The 9,747-nt window shown below is 53.3% G+C and overlaps 1 pseudogene; it reads right to left on the reverse strand.

The window, feature by feature from the left end:
* Positions 1-3,547: 3,547 nt before the first annotated feature.
* Positions 3,548-5,225, reverse strand: LOC149438027 (uncharacterized; annotated as a pseudogene).
* Positions 5,226-9,747: the final 4,522 nt, after the last annotated feature.

Genomic DNA, 9,747 nt, shown 5'->3' on the forward strand with positions numbered 1-9,747 from the left:
GCTGGGCCCCTTAGCACCCTCAGTCGCTGGCCCGCAGCATCCACATGCACTGGCCCACAACACCCACTGACACCGGGCCCTACTGCGCCTATCAACACCTAGCCCACTCCACCTCCAGACTCCGGGCCTTCAGCACCTCCACTCATACCAACCCCCAGCTCAACTTGACCTAAAGACTTGAACCCTTGTTGACTGCCACCACAAGAAACCCCTCTGCACCCCAGACTGTCTCCACTCAAGCGCCCCTGGAAACCGTCCATCCACACCCGATCCCCTCTACCTTCTCCCCTAAACTCCAGCCACCAGAAGACACAGCGACGAGATACGCCTCTGCCCGCTGGACTATCGACAACCAAGCCTCCCACCACTCCTATCCGCCACCCCAGGCACCTCCCTAAAATTCCTCTTCCACTCCTCCTTCTCATTTTCCTCTCCTCCGTTCCCAAAATCCATTCACTATATCCCTCTGCTCCTCCCAAACAATTGTATGTTGTGTCCTCACTGCTTCCTACACCCCTCCACGGCACCCACCACCACCTCCTCCTATTACTCCACTCTCCCACTTACCCGAACACCTCCACTGGTAGACTTACACGCTCCTGCACATCCCGCTCCCATGCCACCTTTCTCACCCTTCTCCTCCTCCTAACCGCAAGGGACATCTCCCCAAATCCTGGCCCTCCACCACCTCCCTCACCCACACAACACCCTCCCGCCTCCAGACCCCAGACCTTCTCACCAAACTCGTGACCGAAGGACCGGCTGATCTAAAACCGCGGTGTGATGCGCGTAACAAGGCCACACTCAGCTGCACCCAGCACAGCGATTACCCAGCTAATGGACTTCAAACGGTGCCTGCAGCCTGAATGCGCTTGTTACTGAGTCGGGTTAATTACGCAACTAACCCTCTACTGCCACCACCACTTTTGTCGGAGACTGGGAAACTCCCATTATCAAATATACACTATAATGATTGAAATATTGATCTATATAGCATGGCCCGCGGACCTGTTATACAGAGATATACCAAACAGTAGTGTCTCTTCAAAGGCAGGGATTTGTGAATTGCATGTAAGCGCTTAAAAACAGTTTAACACTTTCAGAAAGAAAGATTTATTACTAAAAGGGTCAAACAGGTGCAATACAATATTGCTACCTATGCTACCTCCCTCGGGAGCAGCTTCTGGCTCAGGTAGAGGATGGGATGTTCCTCTCCTGAACCATCAACCTGGCTCAGGACTGCACCCAATCCATATGCAGAGGCATCCGTCTGCACTAGGAAACAACGGGTGAAGTCTGGAGCCTGTAGCACAGGGGCGCTGGCCAGCACCTCCTTCACGTCCTGGAAGGCCTTCTCACAATTGGGTGTCCACGACACCGCCTTGGGCAGTTTCTTCTTGGTCAGGTCAGTCAAGGGTTTCGCCAGGCTACTATAGTTACATACGAACTTCCGATAGTAGCCAGCTGTCCCCAGGAAGGACATGACCTGCTTCTTGGTTTGTGGGGTAGGCCAGGCCAGGATGGCCTCCACCTTTCCTGTTTTAGGCCTCAGGGTTCCTCCTCCTACCTGGTGCCCCAAATACTGGACATCTGTCATGCCTATCTGACACTTGCTGGGTTTGACTGTCAGATTGGCGGCGGTCAGCCTGTCCAGAACTTGTGACAGATGCACCAGATGTTCTTCCCAGGTGGGACTGAACACGGCGATGTCGTCCAGGTAGGCTACTGCGTACTGTTCCAGTCCCTCCAACAGGTCGTTCATGACCCTCTGGAAGGTGGCTGGGGCATTCTTCATCCCAAAGGGCATGACCGTGAACTCGAACAAGCCGAATGGGGTGATGAAGGCCGACTTTTCCCGGGTCTCGGGCGCTAGAGGAATTTGCCAGTACCCCCTGCTCAGATCCATGATCGTGAGATAGCGGGCCGCCACCAGCCTATCCAACAATTCATCGATCCGGGGCATGGGGTAGGCGTCTGCAGCGGTGATGGCGTTCAGCTTCCGATAGTCCACACAGAACCTGGTGGTCCGGTCTTTTTTGGGGACCAGGACTACAGGGGACGCCCAGGCGCTGTGAGACTTCTGAATCACCCCCAACTGCAGCATTTCCTCCACCTCCCTTTTCATATCTGCCAGCACCTCTAATGAGACGCGATAGGTGGATTGTCTAATAGGAGGATGGGCCCCTGTGTCTACTTTGTGGGTAGCGAGATGGGTTCTCCCAGGCTTCCCAGTAAACCTACCCCCATGTACTGCCAGCACTCTCTCCAGCCCAGGTACCTGGGTGGGGGTAAGGAGGGGGTTGATCGGGAGGGATGACTCCCCTTCCCTAGTGTCTGCGAGTAGGTCCAGGAGGTGGTCAGCCTCCTCGGTCTCCTGTTGGCTGCAGACTGGCATGACGTAGGCCGTACATTCGTGGTGGGCCTTGATCATATTAACATGGCAGGCCTTCTGCCGTCTGCTTCCTTCGCCTAACCTAACCAGATAGGTCACATTGTTCAGGCGCTGGGTGATGGGGTACGGGCCTTCCCAGGCAGCCTGCAGTTTGCTCTGCCGCAAGGGGAGCAGAACATACACGTGCTGCCCCACGTTGTACGTCCGCTCCCTGGCATTATGGTCATACCAACGTTTCTGCCTGGTCTAGGCCTGGGCCATGTTTTCTCGTACCAACCCCACCAGCATCTCCATTTTATCTCGGAACCTGAGCACGTAATCCACCACGGAGACCTCAGGGTCCACAATCTTGCCCTCCCAGGTCTCCCAGATTAGGTCCAGAGGCCCTCTCACCCTCCACCCGTACAGAAGTTCAAAGGGCGAAAACCCGGTGGACTCCTGAGGCACCTCTCTGTAAGCGAATAACAGATGAGGCAAATATCGTTCCCAGTCCTTCCCCTGGGATTCCACAAAGGTTCGCAACATTTGTTTTAAGGTGCCATTGAAACGTTCGCACAAGCCATTCGTTTGTGGATGGTAAGGACTGGCCATGATATGCGTCATCTGTATCCTCTGACAGAGAGCTTGCATTAGGTCGGACACAAACTGGGGCCCTTGATCACTAATAAGCTCGGCCGTAAACCCCACTCTGGTGAAGATTCCCAGCAGAGCATCCTCAACCTTGTCCACCCGGAGGGAGGAGAGAGCCACAGCTTTCGGATACCGGGGTGGCATAGTCGACCACTGTCAAGATATAACGTTTGCCTGAGCTGCTAGGGATGGCTAGAGGCCCCACAATGTCTACAGCCACCCTCTTAAAAGGCTCGTCAATCACAGGCAAAGGTTGTAATGGGGCCCTGTGCACATCTCCTGCCTTGCCAACTCGCTGACAGGTACCACAGGACCGACAGTAATCCGCTATGTCCGCTAACATAGTGAGCCAAAAGAAATTATGGATCAATCGGGCTCGTGTCTTAGTTGTCCGGCCAGAGGAATCTCATGAGCCACCTTCAGCAGCTGCCCCCGACAGGGATGAGGCACGACAAGCTGTCGTCTACCAATGTCAGCCCCCCTTCCCTCAGTGGGCAGCCCCTCCCTATATAGTCGGCCTTGCTCCTAGTAGACCTTTTGTTTGGCATTCTCAGCAGGGGGGCCATTAGCCAGATTCCTGAGCTGCTCCGGGGTCTGGTCTGTCAGTAGGGCAGCCTCAAATGTGGAACTACAGGTCCCAGCCAGCGGTCCTGTAGCAAACAATGACAGCTGCTGAGACTCACTGGAGGCAGAGTCCACTGGGTCAGAACAAGGGGAGGGGTCAGGGACGTCCTCCGGCTGTTCTGAGACCCGAGTCTGTGCCTCAGCTACCCTTGCCGCACTGCGAGTGACCACTAAGGTGAGGGATGTCTCATTAGTATCATCATAACCATCAACATTACTGACCTTATTAATGACATTACTGACATTACTAATGATATTACCGACATTAACATCAACATTACAGGCATTTGCAACATCATTGTCCTCATAATTACCACCAGTTACTTGTCTACTGTCCATGTCACCTGAGTTCGTTACCTCCCCCAACAAGGGGATTTCTTCTCCCTCTCCAGCTAATGGAGAATCTTGCCATCCCGCTCCCTTTCCAGCCCCCTCCCTCAGTCCATCCACAGGCTGCCCAGACATTATCCCAATATCTGCACACAGTACCTTGGTAGGTCCCGAGAGTTCCAGGGGGGCATCCGGAGAGTCCTTATCAGGGGCATAATAGGAAATAAGGGTGCCTAGATCGGCCCCCAATAAGACAGCTGTGGGAATTTCATCTGAGACTCCTACCTCCCTCATCCCCCTCCCGGCACCCCAGTCGATGAACACATATGCCTGGGGTATGCGGGAACGGGTTCCCCCCACTCCGGTGAGGGTCAGGAACTTCTCTGGGATGATGTCTGTCTCCTCTATCACCTCGGGTCGGACTAAGGTGACTTCAGCTCCAGTGTCACGGAAACCTGTTACGGTCCGGTTGCCGACGATGACCGGCTGTAGGTTGGTGCTGGGTCCCCGAGGTTTCCCACTGACCAGCAGCATGGAAGAAGAGTTGCGGTCTGGCTGGCCCGATGATGTCATCTTCTTCTGCTCAGGACACTGGGTCCTGAGATGTCCGGCTTTCCCACAGGTGAAACATTTGCGGGTGTCAGGCAGGAATGGCTTGGCTCCAAGCGCTGCAGGGTTGGGCGGAGGTGAAGCTTGACTCACCGAAGTAGGAGAGGTTGCTAGGGACGATTTCCCCCCCTTTCCAGCTGTTTGGAGGAGCCTTGCGAGGGTCAGACACCCGCGTGTGGACGAAGGTATCTGCCAGATCTGCTGCAGCTGTAGTAGATGCTGGCTCCCTCTCCAAGACGAACTGTCTGACGTCTGCTGGACAAATGTGCAGGAGTTGATCTCGTATCATGAGATCTTCCAAAGATTCATAGGAATTAGCTTTCAGTCCCTTAGTCCACTGTTGGAATGTGGTACGTAAGCGACTTGCCACATCCGTGTAAGAGTCCCCAGGTCCCTTCTGCATGGACCTGAAACGCTTGCGGTACACTTCCGGGGTCATCTGGTACTTCCGGATAATGGCTTCTTTTAAAAGTTCATAGTCATCATCTTGCTCCTCTGGCAATTCAACAAACGCATCCAGGGCCTTGCCTCGTAGCCCTGGTTTCAGGTACCGAACCCATTGAGCTTGGGGCACATGGTACTGACGGCACATTTTTTCAAAGGACAGTAAGTAGGTGTCAATGTCGCTGTCCTTTTCCATCATTGGAAACTTAGCTGCGCCCACGGAAAGAGTGGCGTCCCTGTGATCTAGGGACCCGAGGTTCTGACCCGGTCACTGCTGGAGCCTTGCCATCTCCATCTCATGCCGATGATCAGCTTCCCTCTGCACCGCCTCTCTCTCAGCCGCTCTTTCAGCTTGGCGTTCCGCAGTTTCTCTGTCAGCCGCTGCTTGGCGTTCCCCAGTTTCTCTGTCAGCCGCTGCTTGGCGTTCCACAGTTTCTCTGTCAGCAGCTGCTTGGCGTTCCGCAGTTTCTCTGTCAGCCTGGCGTTCCATGAACCGCAGGTATGCCTCCAGATCTGTCTCCATGAGGTGTTTCAAGGCCTCCTGCATCTGAGAAGAGTCTCTGCTGGTTCCAGGCACCACGGTGCTAGCGCTCAGGCGGTGGTGTGACGCTAACCTTTGGTGATCCTCCAGTGTCAGTCTCTGTATGCCCATCCTGTGAGGCCGTCTCTGAGCCACTGGCAATGTGGGTAACGGGAACCCCTCCATGTTCAAGTTCCCCCGAGTTCTGATTTGCTCGGATATCATACTCCACTAGATCACTAATCAAATCTTCACGGGTTTTGCGACCGACGTCCAATCCTCGTGAGGCACATTCAACTTTCAAATCACCTTTGCTCATTTTCTCGTAATCTGCTTCACCAGGCATAATTGCAAGCAAAGATAGAAGAGAAAAGTAGGAAAAGAAAATAGCTGTTGCTATGTGTCTCTCTATACACACATATATATAAAGTAAAATATGCACCGCTTGTTTCTAAGGACTGTTTCCACAAAGGTTACAATCCTTCAGTGTAGAGCCAATTTTTAACACTATACTGAAGCTCTTACTGCAATTATCCCACGTACGCTGCCACTAGAGATGAGCGAATTATTCAAAAATTCGATTCGACTGATTCGGCAAATTCGTGGAAAAAATTTAATTCGAGTCGAATATATTCGCTGCAAATTTAACTTATAAAAGGGTGTTTCTAGGCTTCAGAGAGCCTTTATATTATTGCAGAACACTGTACCTTTAATTTAAATGCCCTTGGAGTCTGCTGGGGAAGAGAAATAACACTGTCAGTCAGTATGACATGCAGATGAGTGCCGTCGATCTTAGAATCACCGCACACTTCACTCATTTGGGCAGTCACGGGGCCAAAACCAGAGTGTGGAGCCACAGTGTGGCGGTGGAGGCAGCAGCAATGGGAGGCCATACAGCACCCTATGACAAAATGGAACCCACCAGCAGTGTGAGGAGACCTGAAAGTGGCACATGGCAGAGTGTGGCGATGGAGACAGCAGCAATGGGAGGCCGTACAGGGACCCATGACACACTCTGGACCTGGCAGCAGCATGAGGAGGCGGTACAGGGGCCCATGACAGATTACGGGCCTGGCAGCAGCATGAGGAGTCGGTACGGGGGCCCATGGCAGATTACGGGCCTGGCAGCAGCAATGGGAGGCCGTACAGGGACCCATGACACACTCTGGACCTGGCAGCAGCATGAGGAGGCGGTACAGGGGCCCATGACAGATTACGGGCCTGGCAGCAGCATGAGGAGTCGGTACGGGGGCCCATGGCAGATTACGGGCCTGGCAGCAGCAATGGGAGGCCATACAGCACCCTATGACAAAATGGAACCCACCAGCAGTGTGAGGAGACCTGAAAGTGGCACATGGCAGAGTGTGGCGATGGAGACAGCAGCAATGGGAGGCCGTACAGGGACCCATGACACACTCTGGACCTGGCAGCAGCATGAGGAGGCGGTACAGGGGCCCATGACAGATTACGGGCCTGGCAGCAGCATGAGGAGTCGGTACGGGGGCCCATGGCAGATTACGGGCCTGGCAGCAGCAATGGGAGGCCGTACAGGGACCCATGACACACTCTGGACCTGGCAGCAGCATGAGTAGGCGGTACAGGGGCCCATGACAGATTACGGGCCTGGCAGCAGCATGAGGAGTCGGTACGGGGGCCCATGACACACTCTGGACCTGGCAGCAGCATGAGGAGGCGGTACAGGGGCCCATGACAGATTACGGGCCTGGCAGCAGCATGAGGAGTCGGTACGGGGGCCCATGGCAGATTACGGGCCTGGCAGCAGCAATGGGAGGCCGTACAGGGACCCATGACACACTCTGGACCTGGCAGCAGCATGAGGAGGTGGTACAGGGGCCCATGACAGATTACGGGCCTGGCAGCAGCATGAGGAGTCGGTACGGGGGCCCATGGCAGATTACGGGCCTGGCAGCAGCAATGGGAGGCCATACAGGGACCCATGACACACTGTGGACCTGGCAGCAGCATGAGAAGGTGGTACAGGGGCCCATGGCAGATTACGGGCCTGGCAGCAGCAATGGGAGGCCATACAGCACCCTATGACAAACTGGAACCCACCAGCAGTGTGAGGAGACCTGAAAGTGGCACATGGCAGAGTGTGGCGATGGAGACAGCAGCAATGGGAGGCCGTACAGGGACCCATGACACACTCTGGACCTGGCAGCAGCATGAGGAGGCGGTACAGGGGCCCATGACAGATTACGGGCCTGGCAGCAGCATGAGGAGGCGGTACGGGGGCCCATGGCAGATTACGGGCCTGGCAGCAGCAATGGGAGGCCCGTAATCTGCCAGCACCCTATGACAAAATGGAACCCTGGGCTGGGGCAGGCAGAACCGCCGTATCTTTATCACGGTTTTCCCAGGCCACCGAATGGCGACGCTGCATATGCTGACGCAACGCTGTAGTCCCAACATGGGCCCCCTGGCCACGCTTGACTTTCTGGCCACATAGTCGACATACGGCTAAGTTTACTTCCTCGGGCGGCTTGACGAAAAATTGCCACACCTGTGCTGTTCTCCTCATATTTGTTATTTAACTGTGCATTGTATTACCAATTCTTATTTCACCATGTTGTTTCTATGTCTTGATCTGTTGCTGCCATCTGCTGGCCAGAATTTGCATGCTGCATGCCTTTGTTATAGCTAGTAAGTGTTTTCTCTGCTGGGCGTGGTTTTAGGCAAGCCTTGGTTCTGGTCACTTCCTGCAGCCATTTTATCTGCTATATAGCTGTGTGACAGGACATTCATTACCCTGGGCTTGTGAAGGCATCAGTTTTTGACCAGCAGTTAGCCTCAGGAAAGATATCACAGGACAGCATGAATACCTCTACTACCTTACAGTATTGTATCACTGTTTGTCGCTGTATTTTGGACCAAATAAACCCACGCTGATTTCATTCCCGTGTATACGTTTGGATCCATCTAACCTGAACATCTGCCGGTCCGGTCTGCTCCACTGCTTGGATACGAAGGTAGGAAGTTACACAGCCATTATTAGATATACCTTCATTCGCCTTCATGTGGGGACAGAACAGTCAAAAACTGCCTTAAAGTCCATACCCCGCTACAGATTCCCTCAGAGTCCAGTACCACACTCAGGAATCTCCCTAGCAACAGGCCCACTTGCAGCAAATCTGCCCGGCTACAGTGCACGTTCCACAAGCCTATGCGGAAGCACTGCGCATACGCAGTATCTATAGTCTCACCTGGAAGTCCTCCACAACTCGCCAAGCCATTCCTAAAGTCCTATATGAACTTTTCCTCGCATAATAGAAGTACTGTTTATGCACGCTCCTTACATTGCTGTGGCCCGCAAAACCCCGCAATTCACTCTAAACATCTTAGAAATTTTATCAAAGTGCCCTATCGGAGCCGTGCTGCGATTTTCAGTGCCCAATTCAAAACTTCATTTTCTTAAAGGGACAGCGCACCTTAAGTCAAAATGGCCGAAAAGGACTTTGCACAGTTCCCCAGTGATGAACTAAAGCAAATACAACCTGATACTGATCGTTATGAAGGGCAGGGAACAGAATCCACACTTCCAGCAGAACAAGTCGTGCGACCAAGACGCTCTCTGAAACCGACAGTAAAAGTCATTGAAAATTATCACACCACGAAAGATGAGTTCTGTGATAACCTGGAGGAACAATGGGAACGAGTTTCCTCCCTCATGTCCGGACTTAAATCCTCCTCAGGTGATGCCACAAGCTTACAAGTTGCCATCGGGCGGCTGGACACAGCTCATGAAAGATACAATAAACTGTCCAAAAGGTATATAACCTTTCTAAAAGACTCTAATATCGATGAAGCCCTATCAGAACTGAGCAAGGCAGAATCAATAGACAGACAAAGAGACGTCATGGTGCTGGATGTTAAAGGTAAAGCGGAACTCCGTATCTCGCATTTGCAAGAAACTAAGTCACACAGATCAAATTCATCTAAACATTCCTCTCGGTCATACAGATCATCGTGCTCAAGAAGCTCAGCCTTGAGCGACAGATTACTAGAGGCCCGCATAAACGCAGAGCAATCCAAAGCGAGACGCTCCTTCACAGAAAAAGAAGCTCTTGCAAGGGCAGAGGCCAAGAGGGCAGAAGCAGAGGCAGAGGCCAAGAGGGCAGAAGCAGAGGCAGAGGCCAAGAGGGCAGAAGCAGAGTCAGAGGCCAAGAGGGCAGAGGCC

Source organism: Staurois parvus, unplaced genomic scaffold (assembly GCF_062004578.1).
Source record: "Staurois parvus isolate SC_StPar_1 unplaced genomic scaffold, SC_StPar_1.0 ptg001224l, whole genome shotgun sequence".
NCBI classification, from domain to species: Eukaryota; Metazoa; Chordata; class Amphibia; order Anura; family Ranidae; genus Staurois; species Staurois parvus.